An 8,241-nucleotide genomic window follows, 5' to 3' on the forward strand; every position below is an offset into this window, starting at 1 on the left:
TCTATCTATCTATCTATCTATCTATCTATCTATCTATCTATCTATCTATCTATCTATCTATCTATCTATCTATCTATCTATCTATCTATCTATCTCCGTTATCTCACCCCAAGGTTAGTTTGTAAAGACACTACCTTCTCATTCCTTTCAGTATGAATGCAAATACAGCAAAATCATTTAAAAATAACAAAAAAATATTTTGAGGTTGACCAAACACCGGAACAGGTTTTCCAAGGATATTGTGGAGCCTTCACCCTTGAATGTGATTAACTGAAGGAGTAGTAAACAGGAATGTTAGTAGAAGTACAACTAGAGGCTGTATCTTGAGAACAAGCAATGCCTTTTTGKTATAATCAAGTGTTGGGTTTAGTTTCCACTTCTAATTATAACTACATGGTTTTTCTTTCAATGAGCAACGTTTTTCACACTGAAATTAAAAATATGATGCCTACACACACACAAGCACTTATGCCAAGAATGAAGAAGGAGGTTTTAGCAACATTATGAAATTGTGATTCTTAAAGCATTTGAATAGGCCAAGTGAACTGTGCTTTTAGTTTATTTTTTTTTAACAACACCTAGCTTTCTTTAGGCTCTATTTTTATTTGTATCCCTTTCCCTCCCTCCTTCTTTCTCCCATATGCCACAAGTCCTGAAGTGACCTTTAACTGTGAAGATGTGAGTAGTTAATTTATGGCAAGTTTTAAGCAACCCTTTGTGAAAGTAGGCAGCTACAGAGAGTATCCACCTTCTGTGAAAGGCAGCAATACAAATTCAGGACTTGTCTGATGTAAAAGAGTCTAGGATGAGAAGAATGCTTGGAGGTACTTGCTGATAGAACTTGCAAAGAAATAAAAATATCARAATAGTAATGAAGATGTTACTCTGAGCAGCTTCAAATTACTCAGAGAGGTGAGGGATGGGGTAATGCTTAACGTCTGAGTGTGTTTGTATGGATTGATATAGGAATGAGAGAACAAGGGCATGGGATGAGTTTGGAAAATACCTTTTAAATCATCTCCTACTCTTGTAGGCTTCATGTTTCACATTTATGAAGATTCATTGGGTTGTTGCTGTGCCCAGCAAATGCTGCTCGAGAAGCTCTTTGCTCCTGTGGGTAGAAATGCTCCTTTATGCTTTATCCTCCTCTTGGGAGTTAAGGTTTTGTTTTGTTTTTTTGCCTCATGGTGTTYCATCAATCCTGTTTGCTCTTTGTCCTTAAACAGATTTGGAAGGTGTTCTCTGTGCTTGAGCAGCATTTCTCTTGAGCAGCATTTCTCAGTATTTTATTTTTACAGCACATATTCATGTGTGGGACAGACACAACAYGATAAAGAGTGATACACAGGAATGTGATTAAACTTCAGTACTGCACTCAATATATTGAGTTTGACTCATCCATTATCATTTAATAATTTTCTCTCATTTTCAGTAACCTGTAAATCAGTTCATGGACCTTTATTTGTCAAATGGATTCAAAACTATGTGAGAGGCAAAGTCTGCGTGGTGTTTTCAAAAATTTTTAGTATCTTCCTCTAGCTAGTCAGAATTACTGTAACTCTCTCTGAAACTCATCTCATGATAAGACTGGGAGTTTTTTTGATCTGTACACTAATGAATTGTTTGAGTTTTTTCATGTAATTGAGATTGCTTTTCTCTCCTTGGCTATTACACATCCAGTTTGGCCTTTTCTCCCAAATTGCTTTTTACTAGCTTGACTGTGGGTGTGAGTGTGTGTGTTAATTTTTGGACTTTATCAGCCAGAGAGCCACCTGCATTCTGTCTGGTGAGCAGGATGCTGACTGGGATGACTTTTGTTGAAGAAGTTATACTCTGAATGAGTGTTGGGTGTTTCACTTACCTGAAATAGCCTCCATTTCACAGTTCCTGCAGAGCCATCTTTYCCCTACAACCCTCCTTCTTTTACTGCTAATTATAACCTTCTCTCATGAATTCTTACAGCCAGAGAATTCCCAAACTGTACAAAGAGGAAAGAAGGGTTTAATAATTCAGAGAAAAATGATTGAGTGAAAAGAAAAAGAAGAATGATTGTGGGAAAAAAAGAAGTTGTGATGCATATGGGGTTCTATATGTCTTTGTGGAATTATTTAAATAATTTAGCTGCCAAATGAATCACACTCCTCTTTAGTCATTCATGAAGGGCTCTGCTGAGACAGAAGCTTTGTATGAACAAGATGTTTTCAGAATAGGGTGTTTGAGCAGCCCATTCTGTGTTGAAGTAAAACTTCTTTTCAGCACCCATATTCTAAACACTGTACCTGTGTGAGAGAAGTGCAAAAASTACAAAATCTTGCAGTAGAATTTTGTCCCTGAGTTCACTTGGCAGAGGCCAGCCAAGATAGAAAATTATCTAGATGACATTTAGAAGTAGAGTATTTGCCTCTCTAGGAGAAACTTGTGAGAAACTGTTATTAGGGTGGTATTAGATTTAAGGAAAATAGAGAAATGTGAAATAATGATAGAGCAGTTGAGGGAGAAGATTGTAATGTCTGGGGTGTGTTTGCTGTTCTGAACAGTTAAAACTGGTGCCTACTGTTAAAACAGACAAAAATAAAAAATTAAAAGATGGAAAAGAACAGTTTGCAGTGTAAAAAAAATCTGTAGAATTGCTAATAAGGACTGAATTTAAGAAGGGTGATTGAAAGGGATTGAAGCTGTGGGTTGGGGTTAAAACGCTTGGACACTGTGCCCCATGATAATGTGTTAAAAAATGTAAATGCAGTTAAAAAAAACCCAAACAACACTAAGATAAAAGTGGACTGGAGGAAATGCAGAGTAATGTTCAAATGCAGCATCGCAGCTCTKCTGTGTTTCCTTTTGGGTTTTTGGGTTGTTTKTYTTYSTTTGGGTGTTTTTTCTTGCCCACATCTTCTTCCCCACTGCTTTCTCTGCATCTGCAGACCATAAACACTGTCTGTAAACCATCTCTGCTCCTCCACCTGTTTCACAGAGCTTTGCTATAAAGACAGAGGGACAAGATAAGCCAAAGTTGATATTGAAGGCATAGGCTGAGCAGAGCAGCTTTAGGAGCCACCCCATAGGGCCCTCAGTCTATTTGCACTGAGATTACCAACGTTATTACAAGCAGTGATGAGWTCTTGGATTAAAAAAACCTTTTGTCTACTGGTAAAGGCAGACATTTGGGCTTGTAACAGATTTTTGTCTTGTGGTGTTTTTAAATGTGCCATGGTGGCTTTGTATTGATTCCCTCCAATTAGCCTCCGTTAAAAACTGCAGTAAACTGTATAATCAAAATTGGTTCCTCTGATTTTCTTCTTGGCTTTGGGGTTTCGTTTTTGGCAGATACTCACCAGCAGTTACTTTGCATAGCTTTATTTTATGAAATCTTTTGTTGTTGGTGGTTTGCAGTGTTAGTTTCATGGATTTTTTAAAGAGCTCACGCATCTATTGTATGGCTCCCTTTGGATAGCACTGCCTATTGTTAATCATAACAGATTTTCTTCAATTTGTACTGTTGCTTGAATATTTTAATGTATAACTCTGCACGTGTGTGTGTGTGTCTTATCTATCTCCAAACCATAGTCTTGAGTTTGTTCAAAGTCTCTAAGGAGAAGCAGAAAACACTGAAAACTGCAGTTATCACTTAAAATTACACACCTATGGAGCTTGTTCATTGTTTTTTTCTTTCCTGAAACCTTACTCTTTTAAATGATATTAAAATGAAATAATTCTAGTGGTCTAAGGACTAAGCCTTAAAAGTTGAATCAGTTGAATTGGTTTTTGTGTACTGAGGTAAGATGGCAGAAGGATGCCCTTGCATCTGTTAACGTTTGCTGAGTGTCATTCTGAAGTCTCTTTTCCTCTTGGAAATTAGAAATTAGTGGCATTTAGATCATCTTCCCTGGTTGCCCCTAAATATCAGAGTCGGTTATGATTTCTCCTGTTTGGGATGAGCATCTCTTCAAACAGTGCCCCTGGAACACAGGGAACTGTTCTTGTTTGTTGATGAATTCGTGCTGGAGCAGCTCAGCGTGTCTTCATTCTGCAGTTAATTATGAACCTAGCTTTCTCCTGAATACCCACTATCTTAATTAATATCTAATTAATGACCACTTGATTTAAAACTGTTCACGCCTTTATGTCCCTTTGCCTCTGAAACACTTAGTGACACTTCTAATATTTGCTCACAGTGCAATAAGTCTGAGCACTGGAGTGGAACTCTGAAYTTCTGTAAACTCTTCAAAGGCTGCTGTGGTGGCTCCTCTGGCCCCAGCACTTAACCAGTTAAGGTTAAGTTAAGGTTAAGCTTAAGACTCTTTGGTGACACTTTGAGCATAAACAATGCTAAATAAAGCTCAGTGTTGTGCAGATGGCAAACAGCAGTTCCATTCTTTATGAAACCAGGCTGCTTACACAATATTTGCATAAATTCAAGCATGCCCTGATGGAAGGAGAAGTAACGTGTAGTTAGTTGTGTTTTCAGAATGGCACGCCAAAAGCAAAGCCAGTTAATGACAATATGTTTCTGATTTGGGTTTCAGATACATATTTTTTTCTTTTTGGTAGTAGATGACTGATTCAAATACCAACTTGTTTATATGAATCTGTTGTCCCTGAAATGATTGTGTAAGTAGTGTGATCAGAGGCCTCTGTGACTTTTGCAGAGCTTGAGGATGAACCAGAACTTCTGGTGATCTAGGAAGTGCAACTTAGTATGGAAATTGTTCTGCCTTTTAAAGTGGAATTGCAACAATTGGAATTACCAATTCCAGTTGGTAATTTGGAAGAGACCTAATCTGGATTCTGATGCAATTAAAAAGAAGAGGTGCTGTCACAATTTTGCTGCCTTCTTGCAAACCCCGTAAGGAGAAGTGTGGAAGGAAGTGACGTGAGTGTCCTTTTMCTATGAGAAGATGCTGATAGAAGCAACAAGGGTGAACTAAAGGCTGCCACAGTTTATTGCAGAAGCTATTTCTACATAGTTTTATAGSCATTCTGCTGAAATTGGAAGAGTAACTATTGCTGTACTGTACTGTAACCAGTAACCCAAACTGAGGAGTTTTACAGCTCAAAAAATGTCACATAATGTCATGAAAACTGGTAACTCTTGAGGTAAAAGTCACCACAGCATGACAATAATCATCTTGGATGAGCACCTTGTTTTCTTTAGGAGTTTTTAGAAGCTACCTTGTGTCAAGAACAAAGCTCCTTTCTGTACTCATTCATTCATTTTCATTTAGGGAAAAAAAAGGAGTTTCTGCCTACTTAGATGTGCTGACCTTCATGTTCACAAAAACATGAAACTTTACCATGTTTATTCAAATTTAATAGACTATCATACCAAACACATTTCTCCACAGTGTATTTCTACTTTAAAAGATCTTAAGTAATGAATTTTTAATTTTTTTAAAAAATGATAGAATTCATGGAGAAAATTATCTGCTTGCTCTTTAAAAATGGAATAAATTTGGAATAGATGGATTGACATCACCAAGGCCTGAGGCATAAGTTTAATTAGTTACTGGCATAGCTTCCACTACAGCTATTATGCAGTACACACCTCAGGGAATGTTTGTCTCAATGGATTWATATTGTCTTATGCTGCATGGATTTTTCTTACCAATGTTAAAGAATTGAGTGGAAGTGTTATGAAAACTTTTTTGATTAATTCCTGAAATGATGTTGGAATTTTTAATGGTGGATCATCGTGTTCGGATTTTTTTTTTTTATTTTTGCACTTTTTGGAATAGGCTTTTGAATATTTTCAGACACTAGGGATTTATTATATTTCTTGAACAAAATCCTTCTCAGGTATCAGGTACCAGAGCAGTTTTTTTTTTTTTTTTTTTTTCCTAGAGGAAGTATCTGTGTCTGTACCTACGATGCCAACTTTAACGTATGAGAAACCAGATAAAAAATTTCTTATCCCTGGGAAGAAGGGAAGATGAGATACTGATGGAGAAGTGGATCATAATAAACTAATTAAAAGGCATCAATGAAATAAAGTATCTTCTCTCTTCTGATTGGCTAGAACATGGAAAAYGAAATAATTAATAAAAATAATTTGCATGCGCTGTTGTGGATTTACTTTTCCTTCTTTTGAAACTCCTTAAAACTGGCTGTGAAGAAAACATCTTGAAATGTGTTATCAACTCCCTGACACAGCCCTTTCARGCTCTTGGACACCTCAAACAACTTCTGCACCATTTTTTTTTCCCCTAATGTGACTGCTTTAATTTGTGTTCAGGGAGCTCAGAGTTATTTTGTTCAAAGGCAGCTGGAAATGCTGTGTTGTAAAAATTATCAGAGTACTGAAGTCCGCCATCAATGAAAATGATTTAGGAAAAATTATATTTTTAATAATTTGTCTGTTAAAAGTCATATTTTTAGAGCACAGAAGGGCTATAAAAAAACGGTTCAAGTTTGGGGATTAAGTACTAAAGAAGATAGTGTCTCCTTTTGGTCTGTGAAATGKTTAGAAAATATTTCCAGCCCTGGAAAACTATTTGATATCATGGCTGCAATCCTGAGGCTCTAGATAGGGSCAGGCCTGTATTTCATCAAGCTGTGAGAATGTGCACGATCACATCACTCAGTGAAAGGTTGATTGTTTAAAAATAATTGTCAACAGCCCTATGACCTCATCCTTTGGTGTGAAGGAAGCCAAGAGATTTCTTTGTATTATTCACTGCTTTTCTCTAAATGCGAATCAAACAAASTACAAATCTTTCAACAAGAAGGTGGATAAAGAGAGATTAAAGATTCAAGCAAATGATAAACACATAGAACATAAAAATAGAAATAAATACGTTCTTTCCTGTTGGCTGGCTTTGAATGCCACTTKTGTCTAATGTCTGCCATGGTGGAARYAAGAGGAAAGAGAAGGGTGAGCTGTAGATGTCTTAAGAAATCGTGAATGAATATGACATTTCTTACTATTATATTGTGACAGCTGGTCTTTGGGGTGGAATTTACTGCAAGGAGTGCCTTTATCTGTTTTTAATACCTCTGTACAGTAAAATAAACTGAGAGTAAACACAACAACTTAAGATGTAGAAGCATTTTAGTGCAATGATCACTCGTGCTGTGTGTGGCACTGGTATGTGTGAGAATCCTTCCCCAGCCTTTTGTCATTTAAAGCTAATGAGGGAGGTTTCTGCAAGAGGAGCACCTCTTCTCCCTGCCATTTTGGGAAATAATATTATATATGTATATATATCTCTTAAATATATATAATATATAATATTTAAGGTTGATAGGATAGGGATCTAGTTGCAATGGGGTGATTTGAAGCCCCGACAGCACGTCTGAATGTTCTGCAGGAGATCTAACTTAAATTTTAGTATTTAAATGATCATGGCTTGGATCCTGCCAGCCATAGGTGCTGCCTGCATCTTTGTGTCCAGGGCAGTGTTCTCCCTTCTGCCTCTCAGSWGGTGGGGGAAGGAAACRYCGTGGGTGCAGTGCTTTTGGCTTCCAGTCAAGTTCAAACCAYGACATTTTTGGTGCCGTGACTYGGATTAAGAAAAAAAATCAGKTTTAAACCCAYGACACCAAGAYACAGYGCTGCAGCTGTGGTGGGAGGCAGAGAATGAGTGTGCCTGGAGTGTTCTTGGCTTCCTGKTGCATTATTTGAAGTTGTGAGCCTGGTTTTGTTTTGGGGTGACCCTGRTGTGGGGTGGTGAGCACTGACCATGTGTGCTCAACCTCTCAGCACGGCACCTCTGGACACCCCAGAGTTTCTTAAGGTTTCTTCGGAAGTTTGTAGAAACTTTCCGGGAGCGTTATCTTTCTATTTACTGCCCGTGAGAGTTCTTTGTCTTTGCTTCTTCCCTTTCTCACTTCCTCCTCCRTGTCCATCTCTTCTGCTCTAGAGAAACCACTCTGTTGAGCAACAAACAGCCTGCAACCCACTCGAGTGGTTCCCTGCACACAGCATCAGCTGCCCAACAGAGCAGCTTTTGTTGCCTTGAAAGTCCAGTTTTTAATAAAGACACAGACATTTAAGGGGATAAAAGGGGTTTTACCTCAGTATTTGGGATCCCAGGTGCACAACTTGATGGCAGAATGCACCCCCGTGTACAGCACGGGTACAAGTTTTATAGGTTTCAGGAAYTAGCAAATCTATCTAGGATTCCCCAATAAGATACAAGTTTTATAGGTTTCAGGAATTAGCATATCTATCTAGGATTCCCCAATAAGATACAAGTTTTATAGGTTTCAGGAATTAGCAAATCTATCTAGGATTCCCCAATAAGA

The 8,241-nt window shown here is 37.7% G+C and overlaps 1 protein-coding gene across 1 annotated transcript in view; it reads left to right on the forward strand.

The window, feature by feature from the left end:
- Positions 1–8,241, forward strand: part of LOC130586084 (SH3 domain-containing kinase-binding protein 1-like) — a 77,161-nt gene that overhangs the window by 38,006 nt on the left and 30,914 nt on the right. The window lies entirely within an intron of this gene.

This window comes from Malurus melanocephalus, unplaced genomic scaffold (genome assembly GCF_030028575.1).
Source record: "Malurus melanocephalus ecotype Western Australia unplaced genomic scaffold, MMel_1.1 scaffold_1054, whole genome shotgun sequence".
NCBI classification, from domain to species: domain Eukaryota; kingdom Metazoa; phylum Chordata; class Aves; order Passeriformes; family Maluridae; genus Malurus; species Malurus melanocephalus.